At 47.3% G+C, this 22,332-nt stretch overlaps 1 protein-coding gene across 3 annotated transcripts in view; it reads left to right on the forward strand.

Moving 5' to 3' along the window:
• Positions 1–14,622: 14,622 nt before the first annotated feature.
• ACSL5 (acyl-CoA synthetase long chain family member 5) overlaps positions 14,623–22,332 on the forward strand; it is a 44,772-nt gene continuing 37,062 nt past the window's right edge. The window contains exon 1 of one of the 3 annotated variants that reach the window (XM_033421023.2): positions 14,623–14,859. The gene's annotated coding sequence lies outside the window, so the exon portion shown is untranslated. Of the gene's footprint in view, positions 14,860–17,071; positions 17,307–22,332 lie in introns of those variants that run through there. The other 2 variants (XM_004265840.4, XM_049697055.1) reach the window with 2 other exon arrangements.

The raw sequence follows: 22,332 nt of genomic DNA on the forward strand, positions 1-22,332 counted from the left end.
AATACTTAATGATAAAAAGATAAAAGAAACCTGGAGCATTATTATGCATCTTCCTGTACTCCGTTTCACCCCATTTCAACTTCTTATGATCATATAAAACAAGCTCATTTTAGAAAGAGAAAACTGCTGGAAAAATTACACAGTGTGTCCATAGCTAAATATCAATACAAGGGGCTTTATTTTAGAAGCCTGTTGGTGTCGTGTGGTGGTTAAACGTACAAACACTGAGGCCAGCCTACCTGGTTTGACTACTAGGTCTCCCTCATACTAGTCGTGTGGCCTTGGTTAAGTTATTTCACCTCTCAGGACCTCGGTTTTCTCATCTGTAAAATGAGGAAAATGAAAGTATCTCCCCTTAGGGTGGTGTGAGCTGAAATGAGTGTTAGTTTATCAAGCGCTCACAGTGGGGCCTGGCACTCAGTACACACTCCACAGGGCAGAGCTGTTGGGGTCAAGGACTCAGTCCCAGAGTCCAAAAGACCAGCTTAAGAGGTCCAAGATCTTGGATAAGTTACCCTATTTCTCTAAGCCTCAATTTTTTCATCTGCAAGTTGGAATGCTAATAATCTGTACCTTATAAGGCTGTTGGAAATATTGAATGCAATGATGCATGTAAACCACGCATGGACTCTCGATCTGCCTCACGGGGCTGTTGGGAAAATCTAGCGCACCGATGCAGGTATAATGTATAACTCGGTACTCATGGGAGGTACGTGGTACATGTCAGCCATCCCTATCGTTACTAAAGGAACCAAACCACCTACAGATTGCCTCATTAGACCAGAGTGTTGGTTTCTCCAGGCCATTGTTGGGGCTCAAACACAGGTGGCCATGGAAGAAAAGAAAGTGAGAGCCACCGAGTTTGAGAGCCTTTGGGGAGGTCTCAGCCACCCGGGAGGAATGATGGTTTTTCCTCAGCTGGTGTTTGCTGATGTAGACTACAGAGGACCAGGCTCCAGAACCAGCAGCGTGGTTCAAGGCCCGGGCCCCCGTCCCAGGAACTGTGCAAACAAACTCTGGGTAGGTTCTTTCAATTCAGTCTCAGTCTCTTGATCTTAAGTTGAGGACACAAGAGTAGCTGCCTCCCAGGGTTGAGTGTTCAGTGAGCTAATGCATCTGGTGCATAGCAAGTGCTGCATGCTTGTTACCTCTTCCTGCGGGAGCCGTTGACTCTTATCAGCACCCACCTCCAGCTGCTGCAAAATGATAAAGATGAAGTCTCCTGTGTGGAGTCCCAGGTTCTCTGCAGCCAGCAGGATAAGTTTTGCATCTTCTGAGCTGCAGATTAAGATAAGAACTGTAAGAGAAGACAGTCAGCCAGTTGCACATGTGTACACACACACACACACACACACACACACACACAGATACACACGTTTTAAAGTCTAGCCTAAAACCACTAGAAATGAGACATGAACTTTGTCTTTTCTTGAGCATGCTTTAGGAAATAGGAAGGTCTAAACTGTTCCCAGAGCGTGTCCTCCTTTAACCATGCCGGTAGCATACAAACTGGCAGCTTTCGTCTTGCGGAACTAAAGTCTTCGCTGCAGCTCTCTCCCAAAGCACAAATCGAAAAAGTTTGAGACCACTTCTGTGCTCTAGTTTCTTCGTTTAACTGACTCAGAGCAATAGATCTGGCTTGTGACTCATCATCAGGTAGGTTGCGTTGACGGAGGACCTAGAACCAGGAGCATTGAGACTGTCTGAGATGGGATGGGGGGAAAAGGAGTAGGCCATGGTATTTTTCTTCCATCCAAACACATCAGCATGCTTTTTGAGGGAACAAAAATGAAATACTGATTTATTGTTATGTATTTATTTTTAAATTGGAGCATGGTTTTTTTTTGCTTCAGAATTTTTAATTGAGGTATGATAGATTTACAGTGTTGTGTTAGTTTCAGGTGTACAGCAAAGTAATTCAGATATAGATATACATATATATATATACACACACACACACATATATATATTCTTTTTCAGATTCTTTTCCCTTATAGGTTGTTAAAAATACTGAGTATAGTTCCCTGTGCTATACAATTGGTCCTTGTTGGTTATCTATTTTAGTGATTTATTTATTTATTTTTAATAAATTTATTTATTTAATTTTGGCTGCGCTGGGTCTTCGTTGCTGCTCTGGGGCTTTTCTCTAGTTGCGGTGAGCGGGGGCTACTCTTCGTTGTGGTGCGCGGGCTTCTCATTGCGGTGGCTTCTCTTGTTGTGGAGCAGGGGCTCTAGGCGCGCGGGCTTCAGTAGTTGTGGCTCACAGACTCTAGAGCGCAGGCTCAGTAGTTGTGGCGCATGGGCTTAGTTGCTCCGTGGCATGTGGCGTCTTCCCAGACCAGGGCTTGAACCTGTGTCCCCTGCATTGGCAGGTGGGTTCTTAACTGCTGCGCCACCAGGGAAGTCCTTAGTGACTTATTTTTTGAATGAGATAAATTTTAGTCTATTTACCTGAGCTCGAGCTAGGTGCCAGGCAATGCACTAAGCATAGGATACAACAGTGAGCAAAAGAGAAGGTCCTTGTTCTCAGGGAGCTGACATTAAGACAGACAATATACAAGTGAAGAGATTAGAGAGATCGTTCAAGATTCTGATGAATGAAAGGGGAAAAGAATGCTGTGATACTAATGTGGGGAGGGGGAATCGCTCCATGTCAAGTAGTTGGGAAAGGCCCCTCACAGGAGATGGGATGGGCTCTGGGCTGAGTCTGGAAGGATGAGAGCAAGCTACCTATGGAAAGAACACTGTGTGGGATGAGGTGGGATTGCAGTGGAACTCCAAGCCAAGGGATACCAAGTCCCAAAGTCCCAAAGCCAGAAGGAGCTTGGTTTATTGGAAGAAGAGAAAGGAGTGCGCTACTAATTCCTGCTAGAAAGTAGAGGCTTAGAGGCACCACCACAACAATATTCACTATGGCGTGTTGATCAGTTACTATGTCCAGCACTTTACAGGCATGATCTTATTTAATCCTCACCATTCTATGAGGTAGGTAAGATGATTGTCTTTGTTTTACAGATAAGGTACCTGAGGCACAGAGAGGTTAAGCTACTTGCTCAAGAACACACAGCTAGAAAGTGTCAGAGGCGGGTTTCAAACCTAGGGATGTCTGTCTCCAGAGCCCATTCTCTGAACGAACATCCAAGTCCAAGACCCAGCCCACCTAGCAGGTGCTTCCAGAAATTACTCTGTACATCATGACACTATAGCATCGAAGATTTCACTCTAGACAAAAAAAAAAGTTTTTGTTGGTTGGTAATGCTTTTATGTATCCTTAATTTTATACTCTGTTTTCATCTGCTTTTTACCCTCATAGAAAAATGAAAAATTCTTAGGTTTTTTTTCAATCATTGTTTTCTATTTGCCCCTCTAAACATAAGCAACAGAAGATTCTTTCCTACTTAGCCCTGGAAATCAATGACAGGCTTCTAAGATTCTCTCGAAGGAAGGCTGGATTGTGGTTGGTGTATTTCATGCTGGCGGTGATGGTGAAATGGGATTTGAGTTCATTCCCTACAACCCTCCACAACTCATCCACTCCATCGCAGGAGGAAGTCCCAGAGTGACCTCCAAACATCCCAGTGTGTTTCCAGCCCAGGTACTGGAGGCTTTTCTGGAGCACATCACCAACTCTGTGCATGCGTGGCACAAGTTTCACACAGGTGTCATACAAGAAGTTGTTCTCCAGTTTTGCTGTTTGTCCAACAAAGTCAAACATGGGGGAGCCAGCAAACCAATAACCTTGAAAGTAACCAAAGGGATGTCTTTCCATAATTGAGTTTTGCTACACTCCAGCCCCATTGTAAAATATCTGCATAAACTTTGGATTCAGTGAGTCTATGGGTCATACTTCCCCTCGCTTTTGGAATATTGATGATAACGTCTTGGATGCAACTTAAGGATGTAAAACCTCAGAGCACAAGAGTAACAATAGCCAGCATTTATTTAGTGATTACTATGTGCCAAGCACTCGACTAAGAGCTTACATATATTATCTCAATTCTTACATTTTCTATCAGGTAGGTATTATCATCTCATCTTAGAGATGAAAACATGGGGGCACAGAAATGTATTAATAAGTTCCAAAACTAGCAAATAGTGGAGCAGGCTTGGAATTCAGGTAATGTGGTTACAGAGCGCACACTCATAGGTACTACTCGCTTTTTCTTAATTTGTTCCTTATTCACTTTCTACTAGAAGCCTGCTATGTACAGGGAACTTCAGAGACCTTCCTCTTAAAAAGATCTCGTGATCAACTATTACAGGAGTAAAGACGTGTAAAGAAAGCTATAGAGTTAAATATGCCCTTCAATATTTATAGACAATAGATTTAGAGGAGCTTAGAGAAGTAAGAAATTACTTCTGATTTGGGAATTAGAGATGTGAACGATGAGGGTAGAGAGATAAAGGCTCCGTGGCATTTGAGCTTGACTTTGAAGAATGGGTAGGCTTTGTTAATCAAATGGGGAATGTGTCAAATGAGGAATTCTAGGAGACACTAAGATTCAAATTCAAATGTAATCTTAACTCTGTAGCACCCACTAATGATAGTTCTGCGGTATTTTTGAACGTGAGAACTGTGCTGCCTCATCTATTCAGCCTTTGCATCTATACCTCTCAGAGCACAAGATACCCAAGGACATCAACAAAGCTAAACAAACACAAATCATTCACATCTCTCATTTTCTTGCCTTAGCTTATGGCAATCTGTCATACTTCATCCTTTCCCTCTTTCTTTCCCATCACTGAATAATTTATTATACATGCCAAAGGGAAACCTACACAAACAGATGTTATTTTTCTATTTAAAGCCAAGCATTCAATTTCTTCTTAATTTTTCTGAGCCACGTGGCTGGCAATGTTGGAGTGAATGACGAGTCCATATCCGACAGCACCAAGGCCAAACAATCAACAAGTTTGTTAGTCAACATCAAGTGAGTGAACTGACAGCAATTGATTTGAGAGGCTTTCTTTAAAGAGAGTATTCATTGTTCTAATTGCATGGTCTAATTACATCTCAAAGAAATGGTACACAAGACTTATACAGTTATTATTTATAATAATATCATCCAAGTCAAGAGATTATTCAAGTCTATACCATCATCTTTAAGACCATCCTTTCCAATGGAAACTCAGAGTTTCTTAGAAGGCTGTATACTCTACCTCTGCTGCTTCTGGGCATGCTGGTCCAAACAGGGCAGAAATTTCTTCTTTCTGGACCTGGTTGATGAAAAGAGCAAGAGACTCCTTGGCGCTGCAGGTTGAGTTGGTGTAAGTAAACTCCCAGCTGAAATTTCCGAAGTCTGCCAGCTCAGAGTTGATCTTGTCCATGGCAACCTGGAGTCCGGCACCCAGCCTCTGCACATTGAATGGATGGGAGATGTTCCAGGGGGCCTGGAGCCCTGCAGTGAGTTTAGCAGCCTCAAGCCACGTCACCAGGACACTGACAAAGAGCATCAGAACTAAGGTTGGGTGGCCAGCTCGGCATTCAACCCCCAAACAGGGCCCAGATCCGAGTGGGGCCTCAGCACCTGTCCTGGGAGCCATGGATGGAGTCTAACACCTGGATCACTGCAGAATCCTGAGAGGCTTAGCCTCCTGACCACTTGTGCCCAGAGCTTAAATGATAGTGCGCAGTTCCCTGAGGACCACAGCTTGCTTTCTCTTCAGTGCTGTTAATTAACCGAAAACTTCCCTCTCCAGAGTCTGTCCTAACACATCTAGAAGCAGAAATCCGTGCAAGGAGGCTGGGACAGGGAGCCAGCAAGACCCTGGTAATTGATCCAGTGACACCACTGTCAAACTCCATGGTCCTTGGCAAGCCACATAACCCCCACTCCCTCTCCACCCCCCAGATCCCTCTCCACTAGTAAAATAAGAATCATGGGAACCACTCAAGTGTAGACAGATGGCCTAGGCTGGAATTCTGACTCCATCACATATCAGTGGTGTAACCTAAGACATGTTACTTTCCCTCTCTACTTTTCCCTCTCTAATTTTTTTCAAAAATTAGGCACAACCCCCATGTTCAATAGTAGGGGCCTAGATGAGTAACATGGAGTGAATCCATGTGACTGAGGAGGGCAGTCATTAAAAATGATATATTAAATGTGCACTTACTGACTTAGAAAAATAGTCACAATTATTAAGAGAGGAGGCACACTTTCAAACGACATGAATAGTATTCCATTTTTTGTTGTGTTTTTACAAAGCACATAAAGTTGCATAACAAATATTATACACACCAAACGAATAAAAACTCTGGGCGATAGAAGTTCTGGGTGCTTTTTCTTCTCTGCTTAATTCTCATATTTTTATCTTCATGTCTTTGCAATAAGGAAGAAAAGTGAACGTTTCAATTGAAGATAAACCCTACAGACTTGTATTTGCAGAGTGAAATCACAGGGAGGTAAACTCAGGCTGTCGGAATTCCTGGGTCAGGAGCACGTCACGTTGGTCTCACACTTCTATGCACTTGGCTTATTCTCTGCTGAACTAAGCCCTTTCCATGTCTCCACTGCCCTTAAAGGGAGAGGGAGACAGAGATGCAGGTGGTCTAGGTAATGGCGATCATCGTCTGGAAACCATTGCCATGGTAACAGGCCCACCTACTTTGTACGAAGTGCTTGATTGGCTGGAGTGGCAAGGCCTGAGGTTAAAACCAGGGAGATTGGTAGGGACTGTGGCTGCTGGAGGGGGCACACTGTTCTCCACTTTGCTTCTCCAGCCCTGCTCTCTTCTAGGAGATTCTTATGCCTGCAAGTTACCAGTGGTGGTAGATGGGGGAGGCCATGTTGTTTTATCCCACCATGCTTTGGAACAAAAGTAATCTGTGCTTGGCCCCCAGAGATGCAGAGCTTGGTTCCCTATGTTAGCATTTTGATTCCTAGATATGTTATCCCATCTATGTTTCCTGAAAAGATTATTACAGAGGGAGGATTCTCTTTTCCTAATTTATAGTTTCCTCACTGCTGACCAGCTGGGCCATAAATCAGATATAGGGCCAGCTGTTCAGCATACAAAATCAGATGAGATTAGCTGTATCCAGGGTGATGGGACTAGCTTTTTTCTACCTGTCCTTCCTCCCCTCCCGTTTGCCCCTCCCTCCCTTCAATTTGTAAATCTGTGGCCTCATCACGTTTAGAGAACACGGAAAGGTTTGAAATGATGTGGGTTGGAACTTCTCCGGAAGGTGAAACAGAAACAGGTGTTTGGCTCACTCGGAATACAATAAAGTGAGGCTGGAGTTTCCCCCCTGGAGGGAAAGACCGAGGGAGAGGCAGCCATCACTTCTGCCCTCACACTTTCTCCCACCTCACGGTGTGTTCTGGGAAGAGGCAACACCCTCAGGCTTCCAGAGTCTATAAGACTGCATCTGAGCCTCCGTTTTCTGATCTGTGAAGTGGGCTGAGGGAATGGCAGAGGGCTGAGACTTCAGACCTTACCAGCTTCTTGCCCTAACACCCCAGGACCCTGGTGGATTCATAACTAACCAAATACTCCATGCTCGGTGATGGCCGCAGTTTCTTTCCAGGTCTTGCTTACAGGCTCCTAAAAGGAGCCTTCCTGAAGGTCTAGCGTACCTTGTACCAACCATCCTACAAGTAAGCGCAAGTCAAAAGTGGCTATTACCTACCGGGGTACGAACTTCAAACTTCCCTGTCGTGTTCTCAGCACTGGCCAATAGTTGTGATGCAGTCAAGTAAAAAGAATCTCCTGGTAAGTAAATGTCTAAAGAGCCGTAGGAGAGTGGAGTAAAGGTTGAACTTGCGTAAAGGGGAGATTGTGTTTCTTAGATCTGCAACAAAAGGCAATTCCTTGAATCCAAAAGCCACTCCTTTAGGTACGTGTGCGCAGACTACTCCCAGAAAGCCGAGGATGGGGCACCGGCCTTGGGTTTCTGATGAGGACATGCTGATTGTTTCTGAAAAGGTTGATGTGAGGGAGGAGAATCCTCCCTCCTGGGGACACTGCCTGTCTCATCTGTACTTCAAACTCTCGCTATTCGTCCTGTGCTACTGAAATAGACTCTTCCTCTGGCCTGTAATGTGTTGCTCTTTCTCGTGCCCGTTTTTACCAGGAATGGGTTTTTGATGGCTGAGTAGTTGCTTTTGACAACCTGGAGCTTCTAATCAATACTTTCAAGTTTTCTTCTGGCTACAGATCTAATCGGAAGTTTAGCAGATCGATCCAGCCTAAATGTCAGATTTCCGATCTGAAGATTTATTCTGTGTTTTTTGATTCTGCCTCCCAGATTACTGTCCCCAACCCCTAATTAGCCTTAGCATGAAGAGCAAAACCTTCTAGAAACTAGTAGGGAGGAGGGGCAGCTGTCTGCTCAGTAATCAAGATACTAAATATTTAGCAGTGATGGAATGACTTTCCATAAAATTTTAAGTGTTCCAAGAACACTTTTGTTGTCACAGTGTCCAAACACTGAGCAAATAAAGAATGTGTCCTTGCCTTAACGCATCTTCCTCTGGGGCTTATACAACTTTCGACCCATTAAAATGACATGCTTCTCCATCCAAGCCAATAGGGGACCTGGGTAGCACCAGGCTTGTCATCTGGGTGGCGTCTCTCTGGTGCGTAGCTATATAAAGCCAGGCAGGATGTCCCTCTGGCTCCTCCACCCTTTTCAGCTTCTGGTCTACAGAGACCAGTACCCCTCCCACTTCCTGGCGTTTCCGCTCTGCTCGTGTTAAAAGCTCCCAAATTGCTCCCTAGCCAGGCACTCAGTGATGTTCCCCCACGTTGCGAGCCCAGGGAACCAAGGCTGCAAAGCAGAGGACGATGTTCTTAAAGGTTTGGCAAGGGGGGAGGTGTGAGCATGGCACCCCCAAAGTACTGATGCTCCTGTCTGAAATTTCTCCCACACTCCCCTGTAAGAGGCAGTGTAGCAGAAGGGTGGGGCGCACGGATTTGGAATGAGACTGAAGCTGTGGCTGGGACAAGTTTTCACACAGCATAGTGCCTGGCCTGGAACAAGTCAGTGAACAGTAGCAGTTCTATAATAAGGAACTATTGCTTCCGTCAAGAAGATCATGACCTCTGTTGAATGGAGGTATGTAAACCCAAAGGAACAAACTGTTACTGCTTCAGAACCCGGAGAACAGGTCAAAGACCTCATTGTTTTCAAGTTCACCCAGAGCAGTCATAACATGCTGACACTGGGTAACACCACCTTTCACGTGTGTCCTATAGGCATTAAGACAGAGGATCTTTGGTCTAAATCAGTGTTGTCCATGAAAAATAGACTGTGAGCCACTTAGGTAATGTTAAAATTCCCAGCAGACAGATTTGAAGATTAAAAGAAACAAGTAGAAATACTTAGCTAGTTTATCTGAAATATTATCATTTCAACATGTAATCCATATTTTAAAAATTGAGAGTTTATGTTATTTTCTTCATACTAAGTCTCCAAAATTTGGCATGTGTTTTTCTGTTTTTTGTTTTGTTTTGTTTTGTTTTGTTTTGCAGTACGCGGGCCTCTCACTGTTGTGGCCTCTCCCGTTGTGGAGCACAGGCTCCAGACGCGCAGGCTCAGCGGCCATGGCTCACGGGCCCAGCCGCTCCGCGACATGTGGGATCTTCCCGGACCGGGGCACGAACCCGTGTCCCCTGCATTGGCAGGCGAACTCTCAACCACTGCGCCACCAGGGAAGCCCTGGCATGTGTTTTGTACTTAAACACGTCTTAGTGCAGACTTTCTTCATTTCAAGTGCTCAGTTGCTACATGTAGCTACTGGTCACAGTAGTGGACAGTGTACGTCTAAATCTTTGCTCTGAGCTACACTTCTAACCAGGTGGGAAATAGTGATGTTTCCTATGGGGTTGAAAGTTCTGGGAATTTAGAGCTGCCGCCTCTCTGAGGACCTTCACCCTTTCCATCTGATTCTTAAATGTTCTTGGGATGTTCTTGCTGATAAAGGTGCAAGTTGCCTGTGTCGCTGCGTTGCAGCCTCGTTGACATCGTGACCCTGAGAATAATAGTATTTATATGACACACTGAATGCCCTAGGTGGGGCTGGCCGTGAGCACACCCAGCACTGTGAGGGCTGAGGCATCAGTATGTCTTGGCCCACCAGTGTCCCATGGCTCGCCAGTTGGGAAGCTCAGGTCCAAGCCTGTAAGGCAATCTGCGCTATGAGTGTTATCTGGGGGAGGGGAGGCACAGGGGGAGTATCTGGGGTTGGGGGAAGCTGTTTATTGCAATCTGTGCAAACACCATTCTTGTCAATCAAGTGCTCATGCTTAAGTAACACTTCCTTCCCACAAAGAATGAGCAAGTGGCCTCAAGAGCTCAGGTGCCCAGGCTGTTACTGTCAGCGGCCCAAGTTGAGCAAAACAAGCTGCTGCAGACACTGAGCTGTGGGGCCAGCTTCTGCCGTGTGGCTAACACGGGGGCCTAGAATAGCACGGTGGCCGCTCCCAGCACAGCAGACAACAAAGCAGAAAGAGCTGGGGATCGCACAGCTGAAAGATGCGGTACACTGCCCCCCCCCCCCCACAGCCCGCCTTCGACTGCGGGAAGCAAGGCTCTCAGCATCAGGAAGGATGTCCAGGCAGGTGGGAAGCCCTTCTGAGGAGGGGAAAGGGAGCTGTTGTCCCACCCTGGGCATCAGGTTCCCGTGGCTGGCACTGGGCCCTCCTTCCTCCAGGGCAATGGCTCTTAATTCTCTTTGAGATACCAATCAGAGTTCCCAAGGGAAATATATAAACACACGGGGTTTATATATCGCATGCGGTTCATGGGATGAGTCATCCTTAATCATAGACATGTACTTGGGCTCTGGACTCAGGATGACCTGAGCTCAAAAAAGACGCTGCCAACTGTTAGCCACGTGGCTTGGGCAAGTAAACTTGACCTCTCTCAGCCTTTCCTCTTCTGCAAAATGACAAGAACTTCTTCATAGGGCTGCTCTGAGGTTAAATGGGGCATTGCAGAGAGCTCAGCGCAGTGGGGCCACATGGGAAGTGCTCGACAATATTCACGATCATCTCGAAGGCCTTCAGAGTGGAGCTGACCTGGGAACCTAAGATTGCTCCTCGGTAAGGTGTACTTTGAGCGCCATTAGCCTTTTGAAACATCAGATAACCAAGGAAAGGGTGGGTATGGAATGGTCGGTTAGGGCATCTTGTTAAGAGTTCAGGGAACTTTGCCCCTTTCTTTTCACATCTCAGTGGAAGGCTAAACTTCAAAGTCAGCTCTGCCATGTGGGAAGCTAAAGGTCAGTCCATCACAGCTCTCATTTTCCCCACTTTGCGCCATCACACCCTCTGCCCTGCTGTACAGCTGACTCTAGGGAAGGACATGGCATTCTGATTCATCACTACTGAATCAACGTGAATAGATTCAACCTATAGCTCTAGGACTCTGCTTCTCTTTCTTCTTGGGTCATGTCGCCTGACTTCTAAAGACTTGGATTAGCTGTCAGAACAGCCTCAGATCCTTCCTAAATAAGTGTCCAGCGGACACCACCCGTCCCAGCTACTCCACACACCTTGTGCCGCCCCTTCTCATCTCCAGCTTCCTTCTCTGCCCTCCCTCGGAATGCCGACAGTGAACGTTGTTGAGTAGCTAGTCCACAGTCTGAATCCAGTGAAGTCTGCTACAGCAGACGAGCCGGAGGTACAAGATGAATCACCTGGATTCTGAGGGCAGAGGTTTTACTGAAAGGAGAAATGCCACTTTCCTCTAGAGGGACTTCATGAAGGTTCAGTGATGTCTGGAATCTGGAAACACCCCAAAGACCTTTGAATAATATTTGGTTCCCTGACTGATTCACACCTCCCAACCTTCTCTACAATCTGCCTTGCCACCAATTCTGCTCCCGAATAAAGGTCTCCTTTTCAGGAACAAGCTGCGAAGCACCTGGCTTTGCAAAATAGCCTGAAATTATTTTTGTTTAAATGCTTGTCCTCACCGTCATCATCGTCTTCTTAGGAAGGTAACGTACCTGCTCTGAGCCTCCATCTTTGCACCCATACAAATCATAACTACCTGGAAGATTTACTGTGAGGGCCAAACGAAGTCCTTGTCACAGAGCCTGGCTCCGGCAGCCACTGAAGGTGCTGAAGGTGTTGTCCCCACTTACACCTCGCAGGTTTGTTAAGAGTTAGTTTGGAGGTGTTTTATAAGTTGGGAGGAGCTGTACAAATACACAGTGGTGCTATGTAAAGTTGGCCTACTGAGAAGGTCTGGCTTTCCCTGCTTTCAGAAATAGGGGAAACCTGGTTTCTGCTTCCAAAGAGCTGCCATCCCTATGGTGAGAGGTATCTTGGCTGTTTCCGGGCTGTGTTACAAAACTCTGGAATGTTGGCTTCTGGTCTTCTCGAACTGTTGTAAATGAGATGTGTGGTTCCCTTGTCCCTACGAAAGGGGAAGGAGTGAAGGAGTGTATACTGCTCCCCCCCAATACCTCCCCCCACCTCCCGACCGGGGCAGAGAGTATGTGTGTCAGAACTGCAGCTATTGGGTCAGACTCCTCACCTCAGGCACCTTACCTGTGAATGACATAAAACAATGAAGGTTTGCACTTTTTAGAGGACACGGGATGCCTGGACAGGAAAGGAATTTGCTTTTTATTGATTTCTCAATGCATATGGCTGTGGGAAGGGAGGGAGAAGCAGAGGGTGTTGCAAAGCCTTATCAAACATGTGTTTTTTTGAAGGGAGATGTTATAGGAAACCATGGTTGATCAGGAGACAGTGTGGCCTGCTAGGGCAATGGAGGCCTGGGTTCTGGGCTTCCCTCTCCTACTAAGTTGATGCCTCACCCTAGCCGGCTGCTGCACCTTTTGGGGTCTCAGGTGCCCTTGAGAATAAAGTGAAGGTTATTAGATCAGGTGATGCCCCCTCCACACCCGCACTCATACCCACATGGGTCGTCTAGCTGGGATGCTGTCAGCACTGACTTACACTTACCTAAAGGAGAAGAGTGAGTGGCAATAACTCCTGCTGTTGTTGAAGCACCCTCCCTGGGTCTTGGCCACTCGCTGGACTTGAGCAACACCTCTCTTCTAGAACATACCATGAGTTCCAATCTGTGTTAAGTTGTCCTCCCAACGGCAGGATCACCAGAGCCAAAACGACCCCATGCAGAGTTCCTTTGAACAGTTCAGTAGTTGAGCCCGTGGAAGGTGGGGTGGCTGCTTGGAGCAGTGGGGGTCTAAGAGTGTCCCCAAACCAGCAGCCTCCACATCAACTGGAATTGCGAGAAATGCAGATTCTCAGGCCCTGACCCAGGCCCACTGAATCGGAAACTACAGCATGGGCCCAGCAATCAGTATAACAAGCTCTCCAGGAGACTGTCATGCTCACTGGAGTTTGGGAACGACTGGCTTGGAGCACCTTGCTCTCCGGCTAGTGTGGCGTCAGCAGGTGTTCAGTGGGTTACTACTTAACACAAGCTGGCATGAATCCGATCGAGTGGGCCCTCAGCCCCCAGTTCCCATTGAACTGTATCTTCTTTAGCCACCTCTTAGAAGCCTTTTCTTTCTGGTCCTACGGTAGGACTAGGGCTCCATGGCAAGAAGTGAGCTTACAGAGTCAATGCGCCTACGACCTGGATAAGAATCTGGGCAAAGAAGACCTCTCTGTCGGTGAGGCAGCCACTCCTCCACACAGAGTCGGCAGGAAGTGGTATCGGTTTCTGATTTTGATATTAGCCGCCCGACCAAATACAGTGAGAAAAAACCTAATGCAGCATTTCCATGAATTTCTGCAGGCCTGATACTCGGAACACGTTCAAGCATTTGAGGTCTGCTAGCGGTGAAATGAACACCTAGCAGCAAAGCAGCACCATATGGGGGCAAAGGCACTGCGGTGGTTGTCTGTGGGCCTGGGTCAGGCCTTACCTTGACTACTAACTGACTGCGTGATTCTGAGTGATTTCTTTCACCTGAAAAGGCCTATTGGCCTCGCCTATAAAATAGAGATCACAAGGGATCTCCAGAGCCGCTTGCATCTCCAGCCAGCGTTTTTGTTTGGGGATGATGCCTTGCAGTCTTAAAGATTTTGGACTCGAGAATGGTGACGAGTGACTTTAAAATGGAAAGACAGAGGAGGATAGGCTGGACCGTGAGGCAACAGCAACCCTGCTTCTTCCAGAGCTCGCTGAGCCGTGGGTGGTGTAGGCTGTATCCATGAGTCTGCATTCTAAATCCCACCCGGCTATGCCTGTCCTTCTGTCTAGATTCTAGAGTGATTTGCCTTATTTGATTGTCTTGGAGACATTGTGATTCTGTAGGGGTCACTGGCCCCTTCTAGAAGAAGGCTCATCTCTAAAATGCAGGCCTCTGCTTATCTGAATCTTAAAGCTAGAGGCAGTTAGAGTGGTGTCTCATTTTTCTCTCCCCGCTAAACCCAAGGAGCACTTTTTTCCTCTTCCTGTCACAATCTCAAGGATTCTGACCAAAAAGCAGGTGCAAAGCCCTGTCTAACCCCTCCGGTTTCCCTGAGGTGTGGGCTTTATACAATGTTTTGCTTGTTAAATGTTAGCTTTCTGAGCTGACGACTCTCTCTCTCTCTCTCTTTTCTTCCTCTAAAGCCCATTGCATAACAGTCTCCTGTTTTAAACTTTTGCCAAATCCTACACTTCTCACTGTCGGAGGTTACCACAAGTGTTTGAACAGGTAACTTCTACCTTTGAACTTCTATTGCAACAGGTTCAAAGGTTCCAGGAGAGCTGGTTAGCCACTCTCATTGGCTTCAGGTGTGGTCCCGACTCGGGCGCTGAGGAAAGGCATCATCACTAAAGGAAACGTCCGGACTCAGGAGGCTGAATGTGGTGCTGAACGAGTACAGCCAGCTGTGAGGGCCGCGTCTCCTGGACCCCGGAAGTGAGAGTATTCTTACAAGGTAAGCTGCAATAATGCTACCTGCTCCATAGCTTATATGTTTATGGGAGAGCAGAGGTAGGGTTGGTTGGGGAGAAGACAGTGGGCCGTGTGTCTATTCTCAGCCCAAGGCTCTTTCACAACATGAAATAACATTTGGTTGAATAGTAATCTCAGCTGACTTGAGTGGGAAGCAAAGAAAAAATCAATTGAAAAGGGGGTGGAGACATGGAAGGGGCTCTGAATGTTGGCAGGAGATGGACTTGGAAGAGAGAGTTGTTAATTTCACTAAATGCAAATAAAACAGACTTAAAAGCTTTAAAGGTTATAGCCAAAGCCAGGATGTGGGTCTCCTTCATCTTCCATTTAGAAATGTCTGTATCAATATGATTAGAAAGGCCATCCATCAGCTGCTGCTGACAGCCCTTCCCATTTGGAAGGGAGCAGGGAAGGGAATTCTTAACAGACTTTCTATCCCATGCTGGTGTCTGTACAAGATATGTGATGTGCATGACCTCAGTGGCTCGTTACCTCCTGTAAGGTAGGTGGTGTAGTTCTCATATAACAGATGAATAATGTGCCTCTGGGCTGTTAAACAGAGCAGCCTGGGCTGCATAGCTAAGAGGAGGTGGGGCAGGAATTTGAGTCCTGGTCAGTATGTCACTACAGCCTGCTGCATGATGCAGAATTCTTGGGGGCTGTGAAAACCTTCCATCATTCCCTCAGATCTTGGGGGTGTCCCTCATGCATGTAGGATTGAACAGGAATGCACCCCTAGATGCTAGAGCTTTAGAATGACCCAGACTCTTCTGTACTTGAGCATTTGATCCTGGAGGAAACCATCTTCTCCTGGCCCTAAGCTCTTCGTCGGGTTGGTAAAAGAAGACAGCACCCAGGGAAGAGCCCAGTAGCATTATAATGGCTGAGACTTGACACCCACCCTGCCATCCTCTGCTCGTCGCTGAAGGGAGCTGCCCCTGTGGGAGGTGAGCTTGGAAACTAAGCAAAGCCAAGTGTTCCTCCAGCCATGAGATGAACCTGAAGATGGAAAGGCAGAGGGGGCACCCTCATCTTCCCATACTTCATCGTTCTCCCATGTCTAAAGTGGGCTCCTGTGAGGCCAAGGGACCAGCGCTTATGTTCCCTGAGATTGGGACACAGCTCGCTTTGGTTTTTATGGTTGGAGGCTTTTAGGCCCTCCTCTGTGTAGAGAAGGAATCCCGATCTAACTCTAGTAAAGAACTGAGCTTGTGCTGGAATTACCTTGATCCTTCTTAAAGGAACCAAGGCTGGGGAAAGTGCTGCTTAATTCTGGGGTGTCTGAGAGGTGGTGGGGAGGGGTGGGGGCAGGAAGGGGCAGGAGAACTTGTTCTTCTGCCTTCAAATCTGAGAATGGAAGCCCCCATGCCCTTCTGTGGCCGCAGCCGTAGGTGAATCCAATGAGACTACTGCAGGTCCTGAGTCCCTGTAGACCAATCCCCAAGACTCTTTCAGGGCGTCTGCACATTCAAAGCAATTTTTGTAATAATACCAAGAAGTAATTTGTCTTTGCCACTGTCGTTGTCTCACGAATATACAGTGGAGTTTTCCAGAGGCTCCAAGATGCAGGATCAATCTGACAGCTAACGGCGTGTGTGCTTGTGGATTCCTGATTTTAATATTTCCCAGTTGTAATCTGGGAGATTAGGGAGGCAGCAAATTTGAGGTACGAAAAGGATGTGTCAGAGGAAAGGAACAGATCTCCGTGGCTGTCCCTGTCGTTCCTGACGTGCTCGTTTTCTTGGCTTTATCAGCACTGCTTCGGGGACTGAGGCAGGCTCACTGGGGACTGGAGAGTGGGTGACACAGTGCACGGCCGGCCGGCAATGCTGGCCAGGCCAGGCTGGCCTCCAGGTGTCCCCACAGTCTTGGGAAGGCTGCGAGGGCCACGGTGCCCTGTGTCTGGACCTCCCTGTCCTGGGAACCCAGGGAGGGGGTCTCACCTCTCTGACACTGGCGGTCTGCAAGGGGCACCTGAGTCATCTCCGTCTGGTTTTTGGTCTTGGTTTAGCGGTCGTCAGACCAACAGGGAGAGCGTGAGCTGCGTGGATGCAGGCTGTCTTCTGTGTCAGCCCTTAGGGACTGATGGTAAAGGCTTTGAAACCGAGCCAGGAGAGCTTTAGCGGCTTTTCTCCTCCTGGTCAGAACGCTTCCACTTTCAGTTGTGAAAGAAAAACCAGGAAGTGAAGTCCCCGAGCACGTTAGAAGCCGGCCATGGCCTGACTCCTGACACGGGGCAGCTCGGACAGGGCCCTGACGGCTCAGACGGCTCAGAACCGGGGACCCTCAGCCTGCAGAGATGCTCTGAAGCCCCTGTGACCCTGGAGGAACCGGGGGTGAGGGGAGAGGCCGGGGAGTCGTGCCACGAGGAACTCAGAGCCAGGAGGCCCCATTCACTGGAAGCACCAAGAGATGCGGCCCCCTCGCAGGGTAAGGGGGCAGCTGGAGGGGGCATTTAGTGAGGGGTCTCGTGGGCATGGGGCAGAAGCCCCGGTGGTATCCTGACCCCCAGCTCTGGCGAATCTGCCGCTTGCTGTGTCACAGGCACGTGTCAGTGCTCACTTTCTCCCTGGTCTCTAAGGGACTTCTTTAAACCCTCCTCGGGCTTCCCTGGTGGCACAGTGGTTGAGAGTCCGCCTGCCGATGCAGGGGACACGGGTTCGTGCCCCGGTGCGGGAAGATCCCACGTGCCGCAGAGCGGCTGGGCCCGTGAGCCATGGCCGCTGAGCCTGCGCGTCCAGAGCCTGTGTTCCGCAACGGGAGAGGCCACAACAGTGAGAGGCCCGCGTACCGCAAAAAAAAAAACAAAAAACAAAAAACAAAAAACCCTCCCCATCAGGAGGGTGGAGGAGAAGGCAGATTGTGGAGGAGTCCTTTCTCCTGCCTCTCTTGGGGAAGGGGAACCACAACCCGGAACCCATTTTGTGGGCCTGAGCCTCTGCCTATAGCTCGCCTGTGCTGCACTAGGTGTTGTCCTCAATTTTCCTGATGGATTTTCAGTCCTTCTGAGGGGAAGAGCTGCCCGATGCATGACTAATGGAATGGTTTCTGGATGAAGTTGGATCTGTTTTAAGGAGTAGGGCCACAAGTTGAATCTAAGATGAACTTGACCTTCAAGGAGTGAGTGTTGGAAAGGGACTCCATAGTTGGGGCTTACTACCTTCTGTGGGTATCCATCTTGTTGGTGATTTGAAAAGTAGGATTGGATCTGTAGCTCCAGTTTGTAGGTAATTGGTATTCTCTAACAGAGGCAGTCTTAAAAAATAATAGAATTAAATTAAACTAAATTTAATTTAATTTAAAAATAAAAGATTGTTTCAGTTAAAAAAGAAAGGAATAATTGGTTTTGGTGATCCCTCCCTCTGTATTCCAGCGTGAGAGTTACTTTATGGTTGTCCCCTCCAATGGACAAGTATTTGAGGTGAACATAGAATAATCTTGGAAGAGACTTGGTATAAAATCTTGTAGGCATCACTTGTACGCTTGGCACAATAAAAGGGACAAAAACTGAAATAAAACAAGAGTCACAAATACTTATAGAAGAGGCAGGCAATAGAGCTAAGTAAAGTAGGTGATATGTAACAAGATGCAGGTGAGAGGCAAAATGCAAGGCAGGTGCTCCCAGATAAACATACTCCAACTTGACGGGGTCTTTTCAAACATTATCCAGACCAAACAGGATGCTTCAGCCGAGCATTTGTTGAGGTCCTGACCTGAAATAGTCTTTTCTCCCAACTTTTAGTCTAACTCTCTGGGGGCAATGACACCTAAAATAATATCAGTGTATCATTGAGTGCCTAGGCCCTAAACCCACAGATGCTAGAGGGAGGCTGTGGGTCCAAAAAGGAGAAAGGAAGGAAACTATGGGGGAGGGGGAAGAGGAAGCCAGTTACGCACCAGCTCAAAGTGGGTACTCTGCCATTTCATTAAGACAGTATTAGGAGATGGGTGGTTAAGAGAGGTGAAGCCACCTTCCCAAGATTGCAAAGCAGCCAGCTGTCAACTGGAAGAGAAGCTGCAGTTGGTGTGATGTTAAAAACCGTGTTCCATCCACTCCTGTGTAGAATTAACCTCTCTCTGGATTTCCTAGAAATTTTCATTTTTAAAAAGATCCTTATGTATGGTGACCCGGGCAGATATTGACTTCACATATTTATTAGAGACTTTCCAGGTTGACATTTTTCTAGAATGTAAATATTACAGCTACCATTCTTTGAATATTTACTGTGGGGCAGTGCTGTGCTTACTGTTTGTTTTGTTTTAATTTATTTATTTAATTAATTTATTTTTGGCTGCATTGGGCCCTCCTTGTGTGTGGGCTTTCTCTAGTTGCAGCGAGCAGGGGCTACTCTTTGTCGTGGTGCGCGGGCTTCTCATTGCAATGGCTTCTCTTCTTGAGGAGCGTGGGCTTCAGTAGTTGTGGCACGTGGGCTCAGTAGTTGTGGCTCGTGGGCTCTAGAGCCCAGGCTCAGTAGTTGTGGCGCACGGGCTTAGTTGCTCCGTGGCATGTGAGACTTTCCCAGGCCAGGGCCCCAACCTATGTCCCCTGCATTGGCAGGTGGATTCTTAACCACTGCACCTCCAGCGAAGCCCCTGTGCTTATTCATTTATGGGGCTTTTATCTTTTGATCTTCAAAGCAGTCCTATGAGGTAGGTATGTGTTTTTGTAGACAGGGGAACCAAGACTTAGAAATAAACTGGACACAGTATGAAGAGATTGTAGCTGGCATTTGAACTCTGGCTCATTTAGTTCTGACAGCAAACTCTGCCTCCATTTCTGATGAGTCTAGTTTAGTGCACGGACCAGAGAATTAGAAACTGGGAGAAACTTTTTTCTTGCAAATCCTCCCACTTTCAAATCCATAGAAATGGAAAGCAGATGCATCCTTGGTTGCCAGGGATTGGGAGGAAAGAGGAATGGGGAGTAACTGCTTAATGGGTACAGGATTTCCTCTGGGGATGATGAAAGTGTTTTGAAACTAGATAGAGGTGGTGGTTGCACAACATTGTGAATGTACCAAATGCCGCTGAATTGTTCACTTTAAAGTGGTTCATTTTATGTTACGTGAATTGCACCTCAGAAAAAAAAAAAAACCCTCCCACCTCTAGGCAGGTGAATTCCTAAACCAGGACTTGGAGATATTTTTAGAAATCAGGAAGGAGGTTTCTGTTTCTGTCTGTCTCATATGCCTGGCCAGCAGATGAACTGACCCTCATTTGGAGTGTGACCTCAGGTGACTCGTGTCCGGAGGCACCCTACGGGGGTGACATGTCCCCAGCAGCCCTGAGGTCAGCCGTCGCTGCTCTCGCCGCACTCTGCTCTAAACACATCCCGGTCTCTTTCTCCCCCATGTGACCATGCACCATGAGATCAGAAATGTACTATCTCGTTCTTCCCCTGGCACAGAGCCTGGTATTTTCAGGCTCTTAATTCATGTCATTAGAATAAATACGAGTTTTGGCGTTTGGAAGGTCAGGCAGCCCTTGTACTGCTGTGGTGAGGCCATGGTACCAACCCTCTGTGGGGAAGCTTATTGTAGATCTCTGGGTCTCCATGGGTCCCTCTACTCTAAGAGTTGTGAGGTTGTGAGTGGCTTGTGGGAGGATGCAGGGGTGAGGTAGGGCTGAGGGAGATGGCAGGGTCAGAGCTTAGAGGTGGACCATGTGATCCCCAGCTAGAAATCCTCTGTTTAAATAGAAATGAGGAGTTGTTAAGACCTTTGTATGTAAGTCGAAGGGCAGTTATACTACAAAGATCATGACCATCTCTTCTCTTTGGGGACATCTCGAAACAGAACATCTGATATTGACAAGGAGTTAGAAACTGACTTAAGTGGAAGAGGGAAAAAGAGAGCTCATCCTCACTGAGGGCTTCCTATGTGCTGGACAGCATACTGGAAAGTCTACCCGTAGTATCCCTTTTAAGTAGAGATAATTACCTACCCCTTCTGGTGTGCAGTGGAGGGAAGCTGATGCTCAGTGACATTAAGTAACTGTCCCAGGGCCACATATCTGGTAAGTGGTAGTTCTGTTGCTCTGGTACCTGGAAAGGCAATGGCCTTAAACGTTTGCCACTGGAAATGAGACTATTGGGAATAAAGTTTCTTGTTTACACACTGAATCTGGTGACCCCTGACTTGCCCGACCAGGTAGTGAGTGGGCTGATTCTGCAGAGACCTCTTTCACAGCCTCCTGCGTCAGCCTGTCTTTATCCTGGCCTGGGTGATGGGATACTAGCACTTTGTCCAGCCTATCTTTATACAGGCTCTTATCAACTCCAGCGGATTGTACTGGTTCTCCTGACCTCAGCACTCTCATGATTCACTTGGTCAGCAATAGGCTTGGAAGGCCTTTGGGAATGTTCACTGAGACAAGAACTTCCTCAGGGTAGAGCTGCTGGACTCTGACTTGTTGGAAGCACAGTAGTACATCAAGGTTGACTAAGTCGATCTAAGATCCAGTGGGACTTGTCACTGCCTGTCACCAGCCTATGAGTGGCTCAGCAACTATCCTGTGTGATCTTCATGGACTGAGTTAAGAGGATTTTGGCATTTGACTTAGTGAAGCCTTTCCTGATAAATCCCACCCCACCAAGGCCTGGCACCCCAAGGCTCTCTGGTGTTTGTGAACCAAATGACTCCAGTGGTGTAGTGTCTATTCCAGGCCCCAGACACTGTCCTACTCAGCCCTTTGGAAGCTTTGTCTTTTTTCCCTTTCAACTAAAATTGGTCCTCTATCTCCATCAGACATGTCCCTTCACCATTTCCCTTCACGCTTGTCCCACTTTGGTGCCTCTAACCGTGCTGCACCTCTCACCCCACAGCCGGGTATTCCTCTTCCTCTCTGCTACTTAGGTTTATCCAACCTAATATGGTGACTGCTCTCTCCATGGAAAAGTAGATGGAGAGACACAGACAACAATGGAGAAAGGTAGTTTGGTGACAGTGACCCTGGCTGGAATCCTAGTTGGGGTCTTACCAGCCATTGGCTTGGTGGGGTGGTCATCCTTGATTGACCCTGGACATAAGACTATTGTCGATACAGCCAGGGGATCAAGGACCACACGTCCTTGAGGGTCTAGTGCTCCTTAGACCACCTCCACCTACTCCAGTCTACACTGGCCTCTCCCTTCTTCATATTCATTAGCTCATCTTGCACGCTGAATCCTTGTATAGGTGATTTTAGTGTTCGATGGACCCATAAGTCCCCAGAGGGCAGGAGCTGTGCCTTCTAAGTGTTTGGTCCTTTGCACACAGCACGGTGCTGGGCATACGCTGAGTCCAAGATCTTGGTTTGCCTTATTCAAAGGAAATTATACGTAAATTTAAAGTGCAGAGGGTAAATGTACCTCTTGCCACATACATATTTTCTCCAGTATGTATGGAGCAGATGCTCCCAAAGCTGGGGAACATTCCACAGAGCATTTGTTTCCTGCCTGGGGAATTGGCTTTATCCC

The sequence above is a fragment of the Orcinus orca genome, chromosome 14, assembly GCF_937001465.1.
Source record: "Orcinus orca chromosome 14, mOrcOrc1.1, whole genome shotgun sequence".
In the NCBI taxonomy this organism is placed as follows: Eukaryota; Metazoa; Chordata; class Mammalia; order Artiodactyla; family Delphinidae; genus Orcinus; species Orcinus orca.